Source organism: Takifugu rubripes, chromosome 10 (assembly GCF_901000725.2).
Source record: "Takifugu rubripes chromosome 10, fTakRub1.2, whole genome shotgun sequence".
NCBI lineage: Eukaryota > Metazoa > Chordata > Actinopteri > Tetraodontiformes > Tetraodontidae > Takifugu > Takifugu rubripes.
The window spans coordinates 4993862-5017305 of record NC_042294.1 but is presented as its reverse complement, the minus strand read 5'-3'; positions in this window follow the sequence as shown (position 1 = coordinate 5017305).

Here is a 23444-nt window from a genome sequence, read left to right as displayed (position 1 = left end):
TTGTGTGTTTGCTCATTGTGGGGGTAAATTGTTTGTGGGGGAGAAATAGCACAAGTATTTAGTTTGAGTATTATTGAGTTTCAATTGGCTCTGTAGTACATGTTGTTCAAGCAAAATCAGTAAGAAACTTTTGGTTGAATGCTTTACTTAAGGTGTCTGTGCGTCATCCAGTAAAAGGTTGATGTTACTATATGTGTGCGATAATCATTACATTATTGCCATAAAAGAGTTTGATCTCAAATTTTTCACTTTCAGACAATTAAATGTATCTAAATATTGTGAGAATAGTAATACATTTTTACTATTACTTATAGAGAAGGGGGTAGAGCTAGTCAGTCTCACCACCTTTGGGGTGGTGGGAGCTCAGTCTGTCAGACCAAAAACTGAAAAACAGGAGAGATGCCAGAACACCTTCTGATTACTGATGAGATACCATTGAGCAAGGTACGCAGCCCCACAATGCACAGCACACCAGTGTGGGGCAGTCTACGGTACTCACTCTCTGTCGCCTCTCCCTCAATATACTGTATGTGCTTGTTTTTTTCTTGTTTGATTGGCAAATTTCATCTTCTTGTTCTTTAATCATTTCAACAATTCAGCAAAACACTGTACATGTGGCAACTTGTGCATTTTACACTTAGATTTCAACATTTTACAACCAATCATGTCATTTGTGAGTTCAGGTTCCTATTTTACATGTAAAACAATCCCCTAGTGTCAGAGAGGAGCTAAATGACATTGGTGTCTCTTCAGTATATTGGCTGAGAACCAACTTTGCATCGTAAACTTTGTTGCACTGTAGCATAGTTTCACACACATCTGTTTTCTTTGTAGCATATAATAACTAGAGGGGAGCTTAAATTAAATGACATTATGTGGAGACCCCCCCTCCCAATTACTCACAAAATCTGGATTTAAAATGACAGATTTGTCAGAAAAGGGAAAAAAAATAGCTCTCGTGCAAAACTATTTAGTATATTTTGCTAAGTTGCTCTGCGACACAGCAGGATCTGTCTGGTAGCTGGAGATGGAACACAATCATCCTAATTGGACAGGTGTTTGCAAGCCATTATGATGCTAAACTGTTGTGTCAGTAGAGGAGCTCCAAAACAGCACGATACTCCCCCGAACCCTGCTGAGGGCTTAAGTCTGTGGTTAAGATGGGCGGGCAGGCTTTTTACATGTCAGAGCTGAGAAAAATTAAGATGGGGAGAAAACGGGAGAGATTAAAGAAGTGCAGAACTCACAGTGTGTGGCAAGCTACAGTCCTCTCTTGTCAGACCCCCTCTGGTGGAAGTTTGTACCCCGAACGGAGAGACAGAGACAGGCATTAACACTTCACTCAACCTCAAATGACTCTTTCCACTGCTAGACACAGAAGAAGGTGCATGGCTTTAAGTTTACATCATTTCAAAGAGCTCACATCTAAATGCAAAAAGGTAATCACAATATTTTATTTGAGGGAAATCCTGCAATTTTGTTTTCCCTAAATTTAACATTCTGACTTCACTTCAGTAAACTCAGAACACCCAGCCATCTTTGTTGACTCTTCGCTGAGTTGGAGAGGCGAGGTATGCCCTAGACCAGCTGCCAGCGGATCACAGGCTAGCATAGAAATACCAACAACCATTCACACCTACCCTTAATTTGATATAGCCTAGCAACCTCCCACTAGATGCAGGAAGCCAGTGAACCCATGTGCAATGTGAGGAGCCTTCTTACTGAAGTCGATCACCACCTCCCTTGTCTTGCTGGCGTTGATGCGCAGATGGTTCAGTTCACACCAGGTGACAAAGTTGGTGTTGACCTCCCTGTACTCCAGTTCGTTCCCCTCAGACACACGTCCAACAACGGCTGTATCATCGGAGAACTTCTGGAGGTGGCAGCTGTCTGAGTTGTAGCTGAAGTCAGATGTGTAGAGAGTGAAAAGGAAGGGGGAGAGAACTGTACCCTGCGGTGCCCCCGTGCTGTAGACTACCACATCGTACTCATAGTCGCAGAGCCTCATGTACTGCGGTCTGTTGGTGAGGTAGTCGGTGGTCCAGGCAGCTAGGTGACAGTCGACTCTGGCTCCCTCCAGCTTCCCTCTCAGCAATGATGGCTGGATTGTGTTGAAGGCACTGGAGAAGTCAAAGAACATGACTCTCACAGTGCTCCCGGTGCTCTCTAGGTGTAAAAGTGACCGGTGCAGCAGGTAGATGACAGCGTCATCCACACCAATGCCCGGTCGATAAGCAAACTGTAGACTCTACAGTGTAGAGGGTCCATCCTGCCATCCACCAGCTGTCGGAGGTGGGTGAGAACGATCCTCTCCATGGTCTTCATCAGGTGAGAGGTTGAAACCACTGGCCTGAAGTGGTTGGGCTCCCTGGCATGCGCAGTCTTAGGAACCGAAACCACACATGATGTTTTCCACAGGAGTGGAACTCTCGCCAGACTGAGGCTCAGGTTAAAGATATGCAGGAGTACGCCACAGAGCTGATCTGCACAGTCCTGAAGTAGTCTGGAGTTGATGCCATCAGGGCCAGAAGCTTTCCTCATCTTTCCTCATCATCCTCCTCAGCTCCTTCCTCACCTGATCAGCTGTTATGGAGAGGCGAGGTGTGACTCCTGGTGAGTGAGGACAGGGGTTGGAGTGTGAGGGTTGATCCGGCAGGGGGTGGAGGGAGGTGGCATGGTGTGAGAAGAGAGCTTCTGGTGTCAGAGGTGTTACGGGGGGAGAGGGGGGATGGTGATGTGACAGCACAGTCAGGTCTGGGCTTTGGTGAGTGGGAGAGGGAGGGGCGGCACAGTCGAAACTGTTGAAGAAGAAATTCAACTCATTTGCCCAGTCCTGGCCCCTAGATTCAAGGCCCCTCCACTGTCCTTTGTGTGGCCTGAGATGGTTTTTAGGCCTCTCCAGACTTCCCTGACGTTGCTCCCCTTGAGGCGCTCCTCCAGCTTCCTCCTGTAGCTGTCCTTGCCTCTCCTTATCCCCCCTTCTCAACCCTCTTCTTCTCATTCAACAGGACTTTTAGTTCAGGGGTCACCTAGGGTTTGTTGTTGGGGAAACACCGAACCTTCCTGGTAGGCGCAGTATTTTCCACACAGAAGTTAATGTATTCCGTGATGCAGGTCGTCAGGCCGTCGATGTCCTCCCTGTGAGGTTCACATAACACATCCCAGTCTGTGGTGTCGAAGCAGTCCCTCAAAGCCATGCTGGTCTCCTCAGACCAGCTCCTTACATACCTCTTGGTGGGTGGTTGTTTATTCACCATAGGTATGTATGCAGGGGACAGATAAACCAGGTTATGATCAGAACGGCCCAGCGGGGGGAGGGGTGAGGAGGTGTATGCATCCTTGGTGTTCACGTACATTAAACCCAAAGTTCTATTGTCTCTTTTGTGGCATTTTACATACTGGGTGAAGGTTGGGAGAGTGGAGGACAGAGAAGCATGATTAAAGTCACCAGAGATGAGGAGGAGGGACTGGGGGTGCGATGTCTGAAGCTTTGACAATATGGTGTGTACGGTCTCACAGGCAGCAGCAGCAATAGCCAATCCTAATTATATAACATGTTCAAATGTGTCTTTATTTGTGGTGGGTCTGTTGGTAAATAGCACTGTGGATAATTTTGATCCATTCAATATTTTTGTCAGGTTTAAATGTGTCTCTGTGTGAGAGTGAGTGATACATCACTCTCCAGTCCAGGCAGAAAAAAGGCATACAGAAACACAGAAGACTATAGACAAATGAACATTTCTCATGCATGCAACCCCCCCCCCCCCCACACACACACACACAAAAAACACATGCACAGACACATACACACACATTTGCCTTTTAGCCAAAAACACTCCTATTTTCGGTTTCCTCTTGAGCATGATTGGGAGAAAGAGGGAGAGATTTGAATGGAGATATGAAGAGCAATGTCGCACCAGTCACACAGCACTTGGTCTGACAGGAACCCTTAGGACATGGCACTCGTTTCAAGTGGGGACCAAATGGAGGTGGCACCAGGCTGTCAGTGCTCTCCAGTTAATTAAAAAATGTTGCCATTCTGGCTCATAGAGTGCAGTTGGAAATCACAGCCAATTACATCCAGGTTAAAAGAGGAGATTGGCTCTGCAGGCCAACTTGTCACAGCTTATCTGATGCTAACTGTGAGGGCCTTGTCTACAGGCGTTTATAGATATATCCATACGTATGTATTTATCAAGAAAGTGTATAAAAAGGATTATTCTAATGTTGACATGATTTTTGGTGAAAACACTTCATTTCTATTTATCAGAGATAAATAGTGTCTAAAAGCAATATGGAACGGAAGGATTTGTTGAAATGGTTGAACTTAGTGAGGGTACATCTTTGTCATTATGTCAGCACGTCCTGTTGGCCGATTGCTTGGCAGTTATTATTATCAAAAAGAGTTCGCTCCATTTTTCCTGTTCTATTCCAACATCAACACTATTAAAAGAGTCTTGTAGCCTACAACATCTTCACTATCATTGAGCACAGTTTATGGACTCCAATTCAGGAAAATGTGCCGGCTCCCATTACTTCTCTGCAGTCTTAAACTTAAGCTTCAAATTTAAATGGAAAACATTGCAGAGAAGCCAGAACTACTCACATAGAAACTTGTGTGTTGTTTGTGAAGTTGTTCAGAGCCGATCTGTTTCTTCCAATGTGAAAACATGCATGAAATTTCACATCTGGCCTTCCCAAACAAGTTCAGGGGAAATAGTTCTACTCTATATGCAGACGCTTTCCATAACACATCACTGGAAAATCAGAGTTCTTGATCTCCATCTCTTCACACAAAAGGGAATACCTGTCAAGTCTAGAAAGAAAGTGTGTACCTACATTTGAAAATCCATTAGGCAAGGTGTGGAAGGTGGAATAACAGAGAGCAGTGGAAGCAGATGAAAGAGGTGATTGGATTAATGGCCCCGCCATGTGTTTTTCAAGATGGGATATAGGCTCTAATATGGCCAAGCGGGTAAAAACAGACATGTTTGGAGACATGCGGTCATGCTTCTGTGTTGGCATTTTGTCCCCATCTCCTGTAAAATGAAAGCCAGTTCTTGTCTTCCAGTGATTGTTGCCAGTTTCTAGTGTCTCCCCGTGTTTTAGGCAAACCCTATTACAAGAACGGTGCGCCTCAGAATGAAAATCAGGTACTTTCTGTTTCCAAGTACTGCATTTGCTCTCCCCCGTCGCACTTTCTCCATTTCATTTTGAAAAACAATAAATCTATTCTTTTGACATTTTTATTCTGTGAGGGTTGAGGAGCTCATTCTCTTTCAACATCACTTTACACTTGATTGTCATTAGAAGGATTGGGGAATTTGAGATATTTATTTTGTTATATTGGTCTCATCTGGTGTTTTACTCCTCAAAAGCACTCGAAGCCTGATCATATGAGCTCAAAAATACTTCCAAATTAACAGAGGGGAATAGATCATAGACCTTTCATCTAGCACTTTGGAACATTCAATAATGGGTATTTGGACTATCTGCATTTGTGGCTAATAAATTAGGATTTTTTTTAATATGCAAAAGCATCATCACTAAATTATAAAAGGTTCCGATTCCTTTCTGCGAGTAAAGACAATGAGGAATTCAACAACGTGCATGCTGTCAGACAGACATGCTAATTTGAATTATGTTTTATGTTGGTGGCCCAAATGCATCTCACAAACATCAATTGATTTAACCATGTGTTGAGATTGTTATAGCACGTGTCACATGTCATGATGTAATTTGCTTCAGTGTAACTGAGCCCTAAAAGTCTAAAAAGTAAACTTACATAAAAGATGCATGATAAGGCTTAAAATAGCATTAAAAATATATTTCTAGACATATTTAGGGCACATTATCTGCCCACACAGCAATCTCTAATGTAAATGCACATTAGCATATATTATGATTTGCTGAATTATGCTAATAAGTGGCCTTAATTAGGGATAAGGAGTAATCTTTGGCTTTTAAGCAAGTTTTCTCCAGGCAAGTGGAGTGCTTGGCTGTCAATGGGGAATTAACTAAACAAAAGCTCTGTGGAAAAGCCCAACTCTTCCTCATCTGACTAATTCTCAGTGTTTTCTTGGTTGAAAGTGTCATGATTAGTCCCTCACTCGGTGATCTCAAAGCTCCTCAGCTGTGGACTGTTAGCAGCTTCAAACACCAGCAGAAACAGAAAATGTGATTGGACATTTCTGGGTTGGCATGTTGGATTTTGTTGCTGTATTAATTACACATTAGACAATCTACAGCTAAGACTAAGGCTCTGCTTTGATACTAAGCTTCATTTCTACATTGCAGGAGGAATCCAGAAAGATGTATTAAAACAGAAACATCTGCATTTTCATCATATCTAAATATAGCACATCTGCGGTACACCACGGAGACAGAACTTCTGAAATTCTGAAAGTTGTACTGGCTTTCGTGACTGTTAGATCTTTCCTTCACATAATTTCTATAAGGACACAGTACCTGTTGGTGTACTTCAGATGCAGACTTTATTAACAGTTGAATAATTTGGGATGTATAGTAAAACCAAATTTTAGCTCGAGATGGTCAAGATTACTGTATATGTTTCTATAAACTGATCAAATTAAATTATGAACAGACAAGATTACCTCAGAACACACACTTTTTGGAACTAACCTGAAACCAGCATACAAACTTTTTTTAAAAATATAAAAATTAAACCTATTTTATCCAGCTAAGGAACATATTTTTTTGTGAGGTCCGTACAAGATTAAACTTATTTCTGGTGGAAATAACGAAGCTCCAACAAGCAATGACTGAAGCAGAATCCCACTGGAAACACTAGGAAATGGTTTGCATGGAATATCACGTCCACCTGGGCCTTGGACACTTCCATCATGGAAAGCCCGCCAACTGGGAAAGGAGTGTGGATGTGAAGAGGTCACACTGGCTGTGGGGGGAAGAGAGTCCACAGCCAACAGCTCACAAGTGCGAGACAGAAAGGTCCATTTCTAAGGTTTGTGTGTTTTTGACTGCATTTTACATAATACTTTTGATTCAATAGGAAATTATCAAATGTACAATCACTAATAACAAGAGTATGCATGATTGCACAGATGTGCTGCATCATAAACATTTTGAGCTTCTTTACGTCTGGTGACCATAACGATTGCCGATACCCACCGTCGTCGAGGCTGCAGTTATTTCTGTGTGTTTGCTTTTGAAGTAAAAAATTCACAGTGATTAATGGTAAGAGCAGAGATTTGGTCCTGTCGTGACTTTAGTCACCAGAATTTTTATGATGATAAGGTTTTGGTGCCCTGGCCTAATTCTTCTTCTAAACTTGCCCATATACGCTATATGGTAGCCACACAATGTCAGCAACATGAATCGGCCAGGCATACAGCACTGCCAGAGAGTCAGGTGTATATCAGCTGTACCTATGTAAAAATACAATATCCAGACAATAATTGCTGCATCATCTATGGTTACTTGGAGCAATATACTGCAGTTCTCCTACATTGTCCTATATTTATAGTGCTGTGCCAAAATCTCTGCCCAATTCCTACGTACAGTTGTTGAATTTTGGCTTGTGCTAACCATCATCATATCAAAGGGGCTGTGAGCTGCATTTGAAAGGCCGCCTCCGAACATCTGGAGTGTTGTAAAAGAGAGTCTTTCTGTGGTAGTGTGATGTGCAAACACAACATTTTCAGATCAATATTATCATGGAAACTGTCCCCATCAGAAAGCCACCTGGTCTGGCTCCTCTAGCTAGAGAGGAACAGGAGCTGCCCTCTGAGCCCATCCTGAATGGCCTAGCCTAGGCCTAATCTCAAAAAGAGAACCCACCAAAATCACTTTGGTCGCTTGTTCTTTCAGTCACTAGCCATGGATCCACAACCAGGGGGGAACGTAGATCAACAGGTAACTCAAGAGCTTAATGATATTTACATTAAAAAATACAAAATCACAAAGTTAGCCTACCTATACTGCCGTGTGTGACAGTTACCTCGTTTTGGTCCAGAATTGGCCCTCGGTGCAAATGCTTCCTGTATGGTCACATGATTTTTTATTGATTTCTCCCCCCTATTTTTAAAGCCACTGGCTGCTGTGTATCACCTGGGAATAAATAGTGTGTTTGATTTCATGGTGTTATTAGAAAGACACACACACACACACACACACACACACACACACACACACACATGCGCGCGCACAGAGTTACTTGGTAGGGGCTGATTGTTTCAGATGATGGATGTCACACTCTCACCCGTCAACATAGTGCCCCTGCTGCTTTTAATTGCCCAATCAGAAAGCTGGAACATTTGTTATTGTGGGGCAGTTAGGGCAAGGTGGCAAACAGTACACACATTCAGGCAGACTGGTGCACATTCACATGAACGCACAAACAAGCATCGCTGATGTTCATCTAATCATTGTTTGATCCTAGGTGAACAATGACTAAAAGACACATGCGGCATGTGTACGCAGGATCTTGATGACAGTGCCTTGTAGTTGTCACAACACATTAAAATAATATGACACCTGTAAGTACATGCACTCTTTTTAACAGTCTTCTTTAATCTCAAGAACAACACGCGGGCTTTAGCAATGACAAGTATCAAGAGGGTTGTTGTGCTGACATGAAATCATGACAAAACACCACATATTCAGGAAGATAAAAAGGCAATAAATATAGAGAAAAATAAAATTTAATCAATGTTGCTCTGCTATCACAGACTTTTCCTCTGTTATGACTGCCTGCGTTTGAGCTTCATGACAAGATCTTCCTCTTGGGAAGTCAATAAGCTCAACCAAATCTAGTTTGGAATGTCATACACTGAACTCAAATCAAAGATATAATGCTCTCATGATGTGTCATAATGCTTGTGTCTGTTCGGTTATTTGGAGTGATGTTTGTTCGAGATGTGAAAAGCAAAGGTCTCTGCCAACAGCTGACAGCGGCTGTTGTTGTCTGCACAGCCAGCAGGGGGCAGTAAAATACCAAAGAAGAAGATTTCCAGTCCCTCATCGTTTCATTACCTCCCCCCCTTGCTTTTCAAAGACATCTAGCCTCATCTTTTTGTATGCCTGTCTCTGACTAGTTTTACACCCATGCATGATAACACACACACACACACACACACACACACACACACACACACACACACACAGAGTGTGTGCAATAATCTCAGTGATACACCCGCTCAATTATGAGCTACAATGCGTGTAATTAGAAAAGAATGAAATGCATTTCATTTTTCATTAATGATTTTCATTGATTGGTTCTGTCTCTTTGTTCCTTGTTTTGATGAAGTTAACTTTGATGGGAATAAACACAACATTTCCAGTCCAATCACATGAGTGCATGTGCTGCTATGCGTGGCCTCAGCCCTGTGTTGGCTTTATCGGATTCTGGTTTGGGGGTCTTTTTTAATCTGTCCACAAGTAATAAAAGCAATAATAAATCACAGAATGGGATGGAGCAGAGTGGTGGAGAGTCACTGTTAAAGCAAAGACAAGAATAAGAGAGGGAAAAAACATAATTTGCACTGTGTGGGCATATTTGTGCAAGACTTGAGCAGGAAAAATCTGAGATCACAATGAGACCAATGGTTCCAAAATAACAGCACCCGTATATATTTCAGACTCTATTGTATATTTTTAAATGTCTGATGGTCAGAAGTTCTTTCCGAGACTCTGCGTATGTACGCGTGTTTCTTTTTATAAAATTGACCAAACTTATGGATGGGTGCACTCCAGACCTGCTCCTTTTTGTTTTTATGCATCTGCTCTGCATGTTTGTCACACGCTTGTGCGTTTCCCTCGTATTTTCTGTGCGGCTGGTGGAAAAGAAGCATTGTGTCAGCAGTAGTGTGCTCTAAATGAGCAGGCCTCTAATTACAGTCTAAGGTTTCAGCGTTTTACTCCGTCCATCTCCCTGTTTAAACCCCGCTAAAGCTGTCAGGCCCCACTGAGCCAAGGTAAACCATACAGCTAATTAGACAGAGCTGCTTCCATCTCAGGACCAACTGGGGAGGCGGGCGTGTGACTGTGGTGGTGGTGGTGAAGGGGGTGAACAGTCAGAGAGGGGGATAAAGTGACTCCTGGAACCTGAGGGATCAAGTGCGAATGTGGAACGAGGGGAAAGTTTTGGGAAAAGAAGGAGTATCTCAAGAAGAAGTATCTCATCTCAGCGTCAGACATTAAGAGTGTAAAGTTGCTACTGCACAAGATTTTAAATTCAGCTGCATAAACATATGCTGCAGCCAGTCAGCAGATGGCAGTCTTGAGCATTTGTGATGTCATTCATCTTCTCTCCCAAATTTTACACTCTTGCATGTGAGGTGGGGGGAGGTCACGCAGGTTTCTCGGTAGTATAGTGTTAGTCTAAAGGTGTTTTGACATCCTCAGGCATGTTTCTGAACCCCGAGGTCATTTGCATACTGTAAACAAATGTGAGCTGGAGGAGAAGGTCGTTGGTCAACCTAGGGTACGCTCATTTGCATAATTGGCTCCGGTGGTTCAAATTATAGCCTGCTGCTGCATTGCTGTGAAAGAAACCAGAGGGGGAGAAAATAGAAGGGGTGCAATTATGGTCATTTGTGCCCAGCGAAGAAAAAAAATCAGCATTTTTATTTTTGTAAATTTCTGCAGCCGTCACTTCTTCTGACCGATGAGAAAGCAATCACAAATTCATCCTGCTTCTGGACAGCTACCCCCCCCCCCCCCACACACACACACACACACACACACACACACAGTGCAAGACAGGGGAATGGAAAAGTGAGAGAGACAGGAAATGAATGAGAGGAAAAAGGGAGAAAAGACGAAGAGAGTGAAACAGAGAGAAGGGGGTGATCTAGAACTGCCAGTCTGGTCGGCTTCCAAACGAAATGTGAGAATGGAAGGAGGAGTGAGGGTAAGGAAGAGAGAAAAGGTGGGAGGCAGACCTTGGCTCTGGAGAAAGAGCTCAAATGAGAAGAGGACAGAGAGCGGAGAAATGGAGGGGAAAATAAGATGCTACTGCAGTCAGAGATAGGGTGACAGATCTCTTCTCCCCACACCAAACACCATTTTCTCCCAGCTGTCCCAAGAGTGTGTGTGTGTGTGTGTGTGGGGGGGATCCACATTTGCAGATCCCACCTTATCACTGAACTACTAGAAATCATGTGTTTGTATTTGGCCATGTATGTGTGTGTGTGTGTGTGTGTGTGTGTGTGAGGGAGAGGTTGGGTAAGGGCACAGTAAATAAATCATGGTAGGGGGGCTCATTGAAAGAAGGTCACCGGCTGGCCCCTGCCTGTGTGCACGCACACAAACACATAAAACCACGCACGCACTACCACATGCATGCGCGCTGACAGGCCCTTGCCCCTCATTTCGGGGTGCTGTGGGTGATTCTCAAACTGTAATGGCTTCTACCCCATTTCCAGTCTCCTGTCTGAAAGAAATCACACACAGAAGCTTCCAACAGGCGCTCACACACACTGATGTACACATACCTGGCCGGTCCAGCTTCAGGGAGAGCCACTGGATGGAAACACCCAGGTAAATATGTTCTATTGTAGATGTTTTCTGTTTGTCTGCATCAACGTGTACAATGAATCCTTATCTCTAATTTCCTTCTCCTTTTATTGTCCACATTATTGTGTATTTCCAGTCTTAGCTGTGCGGTTTTGTTCGTGTCGGACTGCAAACATGCTTTCATTCTTCTGTATGTTTAAAGAGGCCCCTGCTTGAGTTTGGTCATCGAAGGTACGGCTCTAACTCACACACAAATATATATATTTTTTATTTTTTCATAATGCTGCTTTTGTCAGGGAAAGAGCTCAGTCAGTGCGTGCACAGATTTGGCGGAGCTGCAGCCAGACTGAATACATCGTACGGTGAGGTGAGCTGTCCTGTCAATTGGGATGTTGCAGGAGCAGTTAGATGGATTTTTTCACCCCCGTCTTTTTTCTTTAGCAGTTACTTGTCACACGTTGAGGCTTGTCATGGAGGAATGTTGACACCGTGGGGGATTAAAAAATGGCTGCGCTGACTTATTGAAAATTCTCATGGTCCATTGAGTTGATTTATTCATGCAGGTCATTTCTTGTACTCCACAGAGTTGACGTTAAACTTCTCAGGAAGCCGGATGTCAAATATCATTGTTTCTGCTGCCGGCCTCAGTGATAAATTAGAAGGGGGTATTTTTAATAATACATCAAACTCAGCAAAGTTTGCACGTGCGAGGGGAATTTTGAGGCCTGTTCTGCATAGACTGAATGGGATACGTGCATTTTACTGAATGAGTGAACGGAGGGATGGAGGGAAGAGGTACTGAGTGAAATGTAAGGAAGCAGGGAGAGGGATGCATATGTCTGTCTGAATCCCTATCTGTCTGAGGAGGGCGGCGAGTGGGAGGGTCTATCAATCATCCCCAATCATTTATATTCAGCTGCTCATATCACTTCACCTCAATTGGCAAAGGGAGAGAGTCTGCTCATCTGAATTGGGACGAGTAACTGTTGAAAAGCTGTCAGTGCAAGCAAAATATACGGCCGCATTGATGTATACACTTGGTGTTTCTGTTCGGAGTGAGGGGCTGGGGATAAATGCACGTGTGCTGTTGGCCGCTGCGGTGACGGATGTGATCTCAGTGTCATGCTTGGAAGGGAGGGGATTTTAAAGAATTTCTGTCTTGCTTTTCCTCAATTTCCGGCCTTTCGGTGCCGCACGAAGAATTCTCATTGCAGCGTTTCAACAGTTTCCTGCCAAAAAAGAATTTAGTGTGCATGCTTAGTGCTTTGAAAAATAGTACAATCAGAAATTATGTTCTACATGCATAAGAGGACATAATAAATAACTATGAAATTATTTCTTTCCCATGGAATGATCAGCTTTGTTTTTTACATGTAGGTAAATTTTATTAGGATGTACATTGCAATAACTTTGACTTGCCTTTTAAAATATTATATAAACCCACGTATTATTCTCTCTAATATATGTAAATACTTAATATGCATTTTGTGTTTATATGTTGTAATAATGAATAATCTTTTGAGGGAAGGGGGGGGGTTGAACCCCATCGTGTCCCGGCTGCCTCTATGGATACGTCACAATTCTGGCGCGTGAGGCAAATATGTGCATCATCTTCCTACCTGACAAACTGCTGGCAAGGTGTATCCTGTTATCTACTTCATAAAATGTCTTCTAATATAATGTAATCATGCTACACCTTCCCTGTGTGGGCTATTCATTCACAGCTCAACGTGTCCTCCGTCTCAGGCTGGCTCTCACTGTGTGACCTTGTGTTCTGTCTGCGTTAGTCTGTGGAAATTGGGCACACCTAACGACAGGGGCTTAAGTATAATCATGTATTTAGCTGCAGAAATGTACTGACGCACAGTTCCTGCCTAGAAAAGTCCAAACATTAATTGAGGGATATTACCGTTGGGATCAATTTCCATGTTCCTGACAGTGATATTCATTCCCTCGGACCTGAGCAAATATTTATGTATGGTTAAAAAAAGCAAGAGAGAAAATGACAGGAGAAAGGGTGAAAATATATACAAAAATTGCACTTGTTCCTTTCAATTCACACTTTAGTCTCACTTACCTAAAATTATAATTAAAATATATACATTATACTGTCCAAATTCTTGTGAAACAGTTTTTTCTGTTAATTTATTTTTCTTATCTAAATGTCAAAGAGGTGACAAAGGAAAAGGTGTAAATAACAAAATAAGATTGAAGTCAGTAATTTGAGCTGTAAAGCGATAATAAATGTAACATTATATATTAACATTATAAATCCTACTAGGTGTTTTTTTTCCCATCTGAATGGAGGATTCAGGATTTTTCTCAGGAATATGGCTGCCAATAGGGGCCAGTGTGTAACCAAGTATCAGGCCAGAGTGAGGCCAGTGTTTATTGGTGGAGGAAAAAGCTGAAGGCTGGGGGGGGAGCAGGTGGGGAGGACTGGGTCTGTGTGTGGGGGGGTTATTGTGTGAGGGGCTATTGTGAAATAGGAAACAGCAAACAAGGCGGTCTTTAACTCTGCTTGTGGAATATGTTAAAGTGATGTCTGATGTGCCTGCGTGTATCATTTACCTCATCATAAAGTGCCTTTATGACACACAGCCATAAATATGCATCAGTACTAGTGTTTTTAACACTCAGCCTCTCCTCACTCTTGTTCTCTTCCTCCCCCTTTTAAAACCTCCCTTCTTCTCTTTTTCTTTTCTTTGCGCTAACGACACACCATAAAAGAAACAACATCTTTAAAATGCAACCCTCCAGTGGATGTTTTGGAAACACATCCCTCCCTTCCTGCCTCTCTCCCGGTTGCTCTTTCTCCCCCTCTTCTCCCCTCCTCCCCTCTTCTGGAAAATCTGCTTATTGTATTATAATATGGGATGATTAGAAAAATGTTTTGAAGTCACAAAGTAATTAGAAAATTCCAAGAATAATGGCAGTACTACAAATACACATATTAACTGCTCTCTCTCTCTCCCTCTTTTTTCTCATCTTCATCATCAAAAGCCTGTTTCTAATTTTTATGGATTTCCTGCCAGCAGCAGCCACTGTGATGACCCCCTTAAAGCGGACATATAATGTTCTTAATATCGAGATTAAAAAGTTCTTCTTTAAGCTCTTTTTGTACGACATGTGAAATTATTTCTGCAATCAACCACAAAGCCATCCCCGCCCGTGCCTGTTGGTCTTCCCCTTGCCCCCCCTCGAACGTGGCCGGTCTGGCCTCTACAAATACGGCTCCTTATGCAGATGCTCTGAATCCACCCACCCTGCCAACCTCTCTCCCATGCCCACACCCACCCACCCACACACACATACACACACATACACACCTCCCACTGCTCTTGTCTCTTTGCAATTACTAAGTGAAAGGCTGCAATAAAGGTGGCGCTGTACAAGGAGGGCAGTTAATGAAAGAAAGGATTATGGGTAAAGGCTGCATCAAGGGGAGATTAGGAGGGGACGACCGCACTCGCTGAGACAAAAGATCCCACTGACAAGAGCTGCTTCCAACACGCAAAATACAAAATACAACAAAACAAGAAAAAACAAAAACAACAACCCATATACACCAGCCATGCACGTGAACTTGTGTGTATAATTGTATCCAAATGACCTCATCTGCAAACACAGCATAAACAGGCACACAAAGGCTCCATCAGGCAACAGCCTAGATGTGACTTCTGGATTGATCCTTTAGAGGAAGTGTCACACTTGGAGATCCAAGGCTGAATGATTAAACCACTGTGGTGCCACATGTAACCCGGTTGAGGAGGTTTCTTAAGTTATTTGTTATTATTTTCTGACATTCAGAGAGCAACATCTGCAGGTGGAAGATTTGGACATGCCAAATATTGGCAAGATAAACGAGCATAAAAAGGTCCAACCACCTTAACCTGCAGTAGCTATGAGCACATTTCAATGCTGGTATTTGTTTGAATAAGAAAGTCTTGCAAGAGTGTTTTCCAAGGTCTGTGGAACACTGAGGGACAGCTTTGTCTGTCCACTGTTAGACAGGCATACGGTCTCTTTAAGTAAGTGATAAGCACTCGGGCCTCGATGCTGAACAGGGAGCAAATTGAAAGTGAAGATTGCCTTCCCATAGACTTTATCTTTTCCCACTAAAACAGGCAGCGGGCAGCTACGACTACACCTATTGATTTTGCAATTTCAGCAAATTAAGAAGGAGACAGCCAGGCCTATTAGAGGTCTTTCTGTGGCTTGGACTAGCATGGCCACTGTGGTCTATAATGGTGAAGCCAAACGAGAACCAACATGTATCTATTTTGGGTTGTTATCTAATTATGCTAACTTATCAGGATGTGCTATATGTAAATGTCTACAATAGATGTCACTCATCCATTGATTTCATGGTCTATAATCCTCTACAAGCAGCTGCTGCAGGAGGCAGGCAGAGGCATATTGCACCGACATAAATATAACACAAGGCAATCAGGATGAACGAATTACCTATGTGCAGTATCTAGCCAGACGCACACGTTAGTAATAAAAAAAGCTAAAGGCCAATCTGTACTGCTCTAATATCCACAGTAATATCTACTGCAATATGAAGAGTAATGAGAGGAATAAAAATTTCTATAAGGACAAGCCAAAGAGGGTCAATTCAATTATATCCATCAAATAATGCAAGCGTCTATACATGCACACTTTAAGCCTGTTGTTATCAACGTAACAATGAGGTGGTCATGAAATACAGGCTGCTCAGGATGACAATACACTGTGTAAATAAAGTTTATTGCAAAAATCAAATAATATATGTTGTATGAACTTGATATAAAGTATTAGCAGCTCACCTGTCTCAAGTGCAACAAGAGAACGTGCATGGCTTGTTTACCGACCCATTTAGTTGGCTAGCAACCATCCAAGTGCGCTAATCCACGATATACATTTATCGGCTTGAGGTGAATTTTTCTCAATTTTCAATCTGATTGTGTTATCAACCTATATGACTTTCATATTGGAGTTTTAATATGGGAAATTCAATAGGAAGAGTGATGGATGATTTCTCTGCTAAAGTGTGCACATTTTTCATACTGATAGCTTTTTGGGGTCTGCTAAAAATTATGAAATATGAGGGCTTTTTTTATTGATCATTAGTCTTTGGACTTGCACCTGCTTCACCAATTTATTTCCAATGAAAATTGGCATTAAGATTCATATTTGGCATCGCAGGGGCAACATTTTCTCATTATTCATTTGATAACGAGCAGGAATTGCAGAGACAAAGAGCAATACAAGACACCCAATTTGTTCAATTTCCACCATTGTGATTATGTTTTTATGCCCCCCCCCGCCCCCTTTGTTCCTTGCTCTGTTTTACATTGAATTTTTAACTCTTGCCCTCAAGCATTAGGTGTGTGTAGAGGAGAAATAAAATTTCTGACCTCTTTGCTAACTGGAGGTGCAAAACGTTTTCACGAGCCTCCTTGGGATATCAACTCAGCTAATTTGTCCACGTGTGAATTAATTCATATTGCCTCTGTTGATCCTTGTTCTATAAGTATTTGTCTTCAACTGTGTGGTGTGTGTAGGCGTGTGTGCGTGTATGTGTGTGTGTGTGTGTGTGCACGCGCATTGCGAAGACTGAAAATGTGTCCAAGCATAATTGGGAGAGGTGATAAGAGTGTGAATGGGAGGGCTTGTGTGGCAACTTAACATGGGAATCACAAGCTAATTCATTGATTGCTTCTTGGAAAAGATGGATGTTAATTGTTAGGTAATTAACGTGGTGAGCTGTAATTATGGTCGCCCAAGGACCCGATTAGTGTTTCTGCTTGTCTTATGGCGCTGAGGGGCTGTATCTGTGTGTGCATGTGCCTAAGCCTATCTGTTGGCTCGAGGACAGATGGCACATTGTCAAAAGCTGACATGTTTTGTTTTCCCTGATGTGTGTGTGCGTGTGTGAGTGGAGAGAGAGAGGCAGAGAGAGAAAGAGCAACGTACATAGAGTGGAGGGGAGCTGCACCCTGGGACTTGTTCTTTTGTTTCAGCTTTGTTAATTAGGTTCTAATTGAGTGTAATTATTTACATCATCACACATGGTAAATGGAGATGTCAAGTGGCTGCGGCACCAAAGCGGTTGGTGGGAGGCTGGCAGCTGAGAGCCCACAAGCTGTTGATGCCTGCCTTGTTACCAACCTCTGGCAGCTGAATAGAGCCACTCACAGAGAGCTGAGCTGCAGTCGTAAAACTGGGCACATAAACGCGTTTATACTTGAGACGTTCGGCCAAGCACGACCGATGATGCACGCAGGTTTGATTTGTGAAGCAGAGTTGGTCTAAATGCATAAATTCCAACTGGAGGAACAAAGATCGCCGCGATGAGAAAGACAAAGAGCCAAAGAGTGACAGTGTCAGTCAGGAGGGATGGTCGCAGGCGGAGAGAGATCCTGAACCAACCGCATCCAGAAACACTGTATTAGTGTTAGTGTAGAAGCTCAGGTTATGATGGTATTGATGAACATTGTTGCTAGTTGTTTTCTACTCACTGTAGTGAAAAGATTCCCTTAACTGCACATCAGTTGTTTGGTGATGTTGCCTTGCTCAGATTGTTGTTAGCCAAGTTATTTGGTTGCTGCTTTAAGCCTGACGGCATCTCAGCTGGGGATTTTATTTCGTTCGGACTATGTAATGGCAGCTGCCAATCGTTTGCTGCCGTGACCTCTGAATTGAAATGGTCCCTTTAGTTGCTTTGGAGGCTTTAGGGATCATTCCCTGCCTGGACCACTCACGCTCCATCCACCTGTCTTGAACACTGACCATCGTATTTGGCCTTTTGGACACGTTGGGGGTGGCTCTCAGCATTTCTGATTCTCCTCGCTGTCTGCCCTTCCTCAGTTTTCCATTTCCATCCACTTTGGCATTCATTTCCCACACTTAACATTATTCTAAAACTCCTTGGGAGCAGCACTGTGTATTTTGGAATGTGAATGCTTCGCTCTTCTCTGCCCAGCTGTGGTTTTAGGCTTGAACTGCTGCCATCTATGGTATTTTTTTTGCTCCTCTGTCTGTATCTTAAGGTGAAGTCGGATGCACATTGCTATTTACAGAGGTGTGTCAGCCTTGAAATGTTCAGCTGCTGCTCCTCTTTTCCTTTTTTTCTTCCATGCTGGCGGCCCCCTCCCTTATCCAACAGAGACCCACAGCCTTATAAATATATTTTCTTTATTTCTTCAAACAGAGATTTTAAGTTCCTCCTCGGAAGTTCTGGGATTTCTTATAATGACCAACAACCTTCAAGGAAACAAGCAAAAACCTTGTTTTTCTGTGGAAAAAATCAAATGAAATTATCATGAAACAGTGACGAGATTTGCAAATGTTGGGCATTTATCTTCTTATGCAAATAAAATAAATGTAATTTAGAGATGACTGGACAGTGGGGCTGATTTAAGCAGACCTCAGAGGTGAGTTGAAGACGGAGACACGCTCACAATGTGCTGCAAACGACGTCTTCGCTCACTGAGCGGAGGACTTTTTCCATGCAGACATTCCTTTTGTGGTTAATGTTTCCTTTCATTTCAACTGCGACAAATATGGGAAAAAAATGAATTGGAAATGTAGCAGATCGGTAAACCAAGCTGGAATCTTAATCTCACCACACAACACTAACATCCTCGATATTGTAATCAGTAAATCACTGGAGCCTGAATGATATTTGGCAGCTGCAGCTGGACTCCTTTTCTCCGGGTTTGTGAAGACAAATGATGGGCAATGAATCTTGATCATTTTCTACCTTTGTCTATGCAAACACTCCCGCTGCCAAAGAACGCAGAGCCCGCGCTGCTCCGATGATCCCGCGAGGCTCAAAGAACGTGGAAATTTGAATAGCTGCGACCCCTCGGTAACAAAGACAAAGCGCGCTCCGGGACAGCAGAATGAATGTCACTTAAATGCGAGTTAACAAAAGGTCACTTAACAGCCAGCCAGACTAAAACCGAACCCAAGGGTCTTAACAAGCTTGCTTCATGCACAGTTTTCAGAACTTGGTGTTTATTTGGAAAAATCACAGTCAAGTATCTGTGACATATTGCTTTTTTAGACTTTAAATGTATTAAGAAGAAGCCAGCCTTTATCGATGTTGTAAATCAATATTTGCTGCAGTGCAAGGCTAATGCTGTGGGATCAACTATTCCCTTTACAGCACACATATTTTTAGAAGCATCATACTTTTTCCTGTGGATACTTTTAGTCCAGATCCAACATTTTAACAAATGTTGCTCGGAACATGTAAAGTTTCTCGTCTGATTAAGTCACCAAACACACTCGCCTATTTAAAGTTCACCTTTTTTTTTATACAACTCGTCATAGTTTGCGAGGGAAAAAAAGAGGTCACGTTTAGCTTATCTGTCTAATTTAAATGCAATTTGCAACTTGCGCAGGAACTTTTGGTGATTTCAAAGTTGGGTGTGATTACAGAGCTATGTAAGGGAAACGCGTGCACGTTTCTGCTGTCTGACAGGCTTGTGATCAAGACTGAACAGTGAGCCAGCCGAGAGACCAAATAGGGCCGTTCCATATTCAGAACGCGTGCATGCGTGCGCCACTCTGTATGTACGTGTTGGTGCCTGAATGTGTCTTTTTGTGTGGTGTGTGTGTGAGGGCTTTAGTGTGTATTTTGGTGCATGTGTGCATGCAGAGGGGGTTACGCAGTGGGGTATTCTCGCCTTTGGTCAGAGGTGGAATTAATTTTAGCTGGCAGTCCCACGCTGTGGTCATTTGGTTTAAAGGGAGGTGTTATTATTCTGATTTGGCCGTAACGGCTGGGGATTGGATGCCCCACTGGCAGCCAGACACTCTCCTTTAAAGACAAAAGAAGTGGAGCCTTGTGTTCTTTTACGACTAAGGAATAAACACACAAGTGGAAAACCATCCAAACAGAAAATTAAAACTGAGAATAGGATATTAAACTCCTCTGGATAAATTCATCTGTTTGCAGTAAACTACAGACTGCAGACTTAATTATGTATTAAGAAAATATGGTACACCATTAACTGCAAACAGGCAGCAAGGAAATTGTGATTAAGCTCGTGCATGTGGGTCAAGTGTTGCAGAAATCCTGCAGAACTGAGGCAGACACGTAAAAAAACACACAAACATTGCAGCCAAACAGACACACACATGCAATATACTTACTATAATCATAGATGGCAGTTGTTATCAAGTAATTGTATTGTATATTCTTCAGAATGAGCTTAATCCTCTATTTCATTAAATCAAAGAACTATCTCATGACAGAAATAGCCAAATGACCAGATAGTCCATTTAAATATCAGCCATCTGCCAAAAGGGACCTTTTCAGCGGCCCCGTCATTTGCATAAACAGAAGATGATTTTTTTTATTTTTTTTTTCCCCGTTGAAAGTTGAAATGACTGAATAATTATAGAGAGGATTAGAATGAGGGGAAAACAGGCCTTGATGTCAGAGAAGATTGCTGAGTAGTCGCTATAATCGCCGCTTAGGTTTTTAATCAGAGTGAAATATGGGCCATAAATTATTGCCTTTCATGCAAACTTGTGTTTTTTTGCACCAGCCCATCACAAATTAAATTTTTCAGCATTTTTAAGAGGCTTAAAAGACAGTTATTTTTGTTCAGCGGCTCCGGATGAAAATGCTGCGGTGCTGAAAAAGATTTTTCTTCTCAGAATCTCTGCATAAACTCCAAACAAAATCTCTGGCTGCCACACTGTGACATGAAATACATAATTGATTCTATTGAGTCGCTGCTCATATTACGCGACACCTGGATGCCTTAATCTTAATATCTTAACTGGGGTTTCTTTGTAAAAATGGATGAAATACATCCATTTGGAATACAAAACTCATAAAAGTAGAAATCTCAACTATATTTTGATGTGATACTCTGCAGCGTTGCTGTTCCGAAACAACTCATGCATTTATTTAAAACAGCTTTCAGCCCAAACTTGAGGGATCGTTTCAATATTACAGGAGGCTTCAGGGTTTAGACGCCGTGGGGCTGGAAGCAAAAAACAAGGGCTTTATCTATGAGGGGCCCAACGCGTTGTGGTACCTGCGCAGCCCTTAACAAAGCAGCACAGCCAATCCATTGTGCCTGTAACCAATTCATACATCCATATCGACACACTGGGAAAGGAGACACCCAAGGAGGGAGGTGGGAGGGGTAGAGAGCCTCTGATGTGGAGACGGAGGAGCGCATCTCTCTTTCACGTTTTGTTTTTTGGAGGTGTCGGTAATCAAAGTCTCCCCTCAGTCCGTACAGCTGCAAATTGGTTTGCCACCTCTTCCCCAGCAGTCTGGCCTGTCAAATCCACCCATGATGTGTCATTATCACAACTTTGGGTAGAAATCCATAAGAATCAATAGTTTTGTCAGGGAAACTCATGCCTGGGAGTTCACTGTACACTGTGAGGCTTGTTCATGAGCTGGACCGGCCCATCCTGCCACAGGCGATGGAAAAACAAGGCAATAATCCTAAGCACGCTTTTACGGTCATGCACTCATGCAAACACATCATGAGTATACATATATATATGTCCATTTGTCTACATATATGCCTGTCTCCGTCTAGCTGTCTCACTGTATCTGTCTGTGTTGCACTTCATTAGTTGAACTGGTCAGCAGGAGCCGGACAAACGTCTCTTCCCATGTAATTACTGTCTGGTAAACAGGTCAGAAGGGTAGAGTCCAGTCACAGCTGCTGCAGCTTTCAACAGCTCACACACACACACACACGCACACACACACACACACACAGGCTGAGAGACACATACAGGCTGTGGGTCCGGAGCTTTCAGAGTGGTATTGATTGGTTGGGCTGTGACATCTCCTAAGCCATGTCACCCCTGTGAAAGAAGCCTCCAAATTGACCAATAATAAAGTGGTGGAAGTTGTAGTGGCACTCTCGGGGGAGCTGTCCATGTGGACTGTTTCACTATGCCTCTGTGTGTGTGTGCACGCGCGTGCGTGGGGGCAACGTGTAGGTGGGTGATGCCTTTGTATACGATTGAGTGAGTAAGTGAATATTTATCTGCTCTGATTTGAACACAAATGCTGACTTTCTCAGTGATGCCCACACTGAACGTTGAAGGAGGAAAAGTTAAAGCAGGGAGAAACGATTATCAATATATTAGAAAATGTAAGTGTTTTGATCTACTTGTGTAATCAAAAACAGATTAAAATAAATCATATTTATAATACAGGCTTCTTTTTTTAGCATCCTTCTCCTTTTCACTCAATTTGTGGTGCCAAAGGTTCCATTTTGAAGCATTACTGGTTTGACACGGGTGCCCAACTGGCTGCAGCTTTGCAACTCACACACTATGCAAAGGTTTTCACGTCTGAAAAAGGTTATATAATCATATCTAAAAAATACAGCTTATATGATTAATTGGCAATAAGGTTTGAGTCTATGTTCTCCCCAGTTGAGGACTGACCATCAATGAGAGCGTGACAGCTGTTTTTTGGCCTGTTTGTTAAACTTAATACTCAAAAAGTTTGCAAATCTAATTTTAGTTTTTTACATTTTATACTAAATAAAGCATGATTATGATACTTTTTTTTTTATACAGTCGTAACGCTTTTCTTAGGATAAATACATCAAAACAGTTTGTGATGGGGGGCATTCTAACACCAACCTCATTATTGCAGTGCTTTATGCACAAAGACGGTGGGGTCACATTGATTTAATTCCCTAGTGTATTAGCATGGATTACAGCAGTCAACAGGCCTTCATTGATGTTTATCGGTGTGTGTGTGAGTGTGTGTGTGTCTGTGGTGGGTGGGTTGGGGGGGGGGGCATTGAGGAGCAAGTAAATACAAGAGATGAGACAGATGAACCAAGGGCAATTAGACCATATAGTTAAACATGCGTTGATTTTACCATTGTGTGCATGTGATTGTCTGTGTGTGTCTGTGTTTATGAGAGAGGATAGAGAGAGAAAGGAAGAACAAG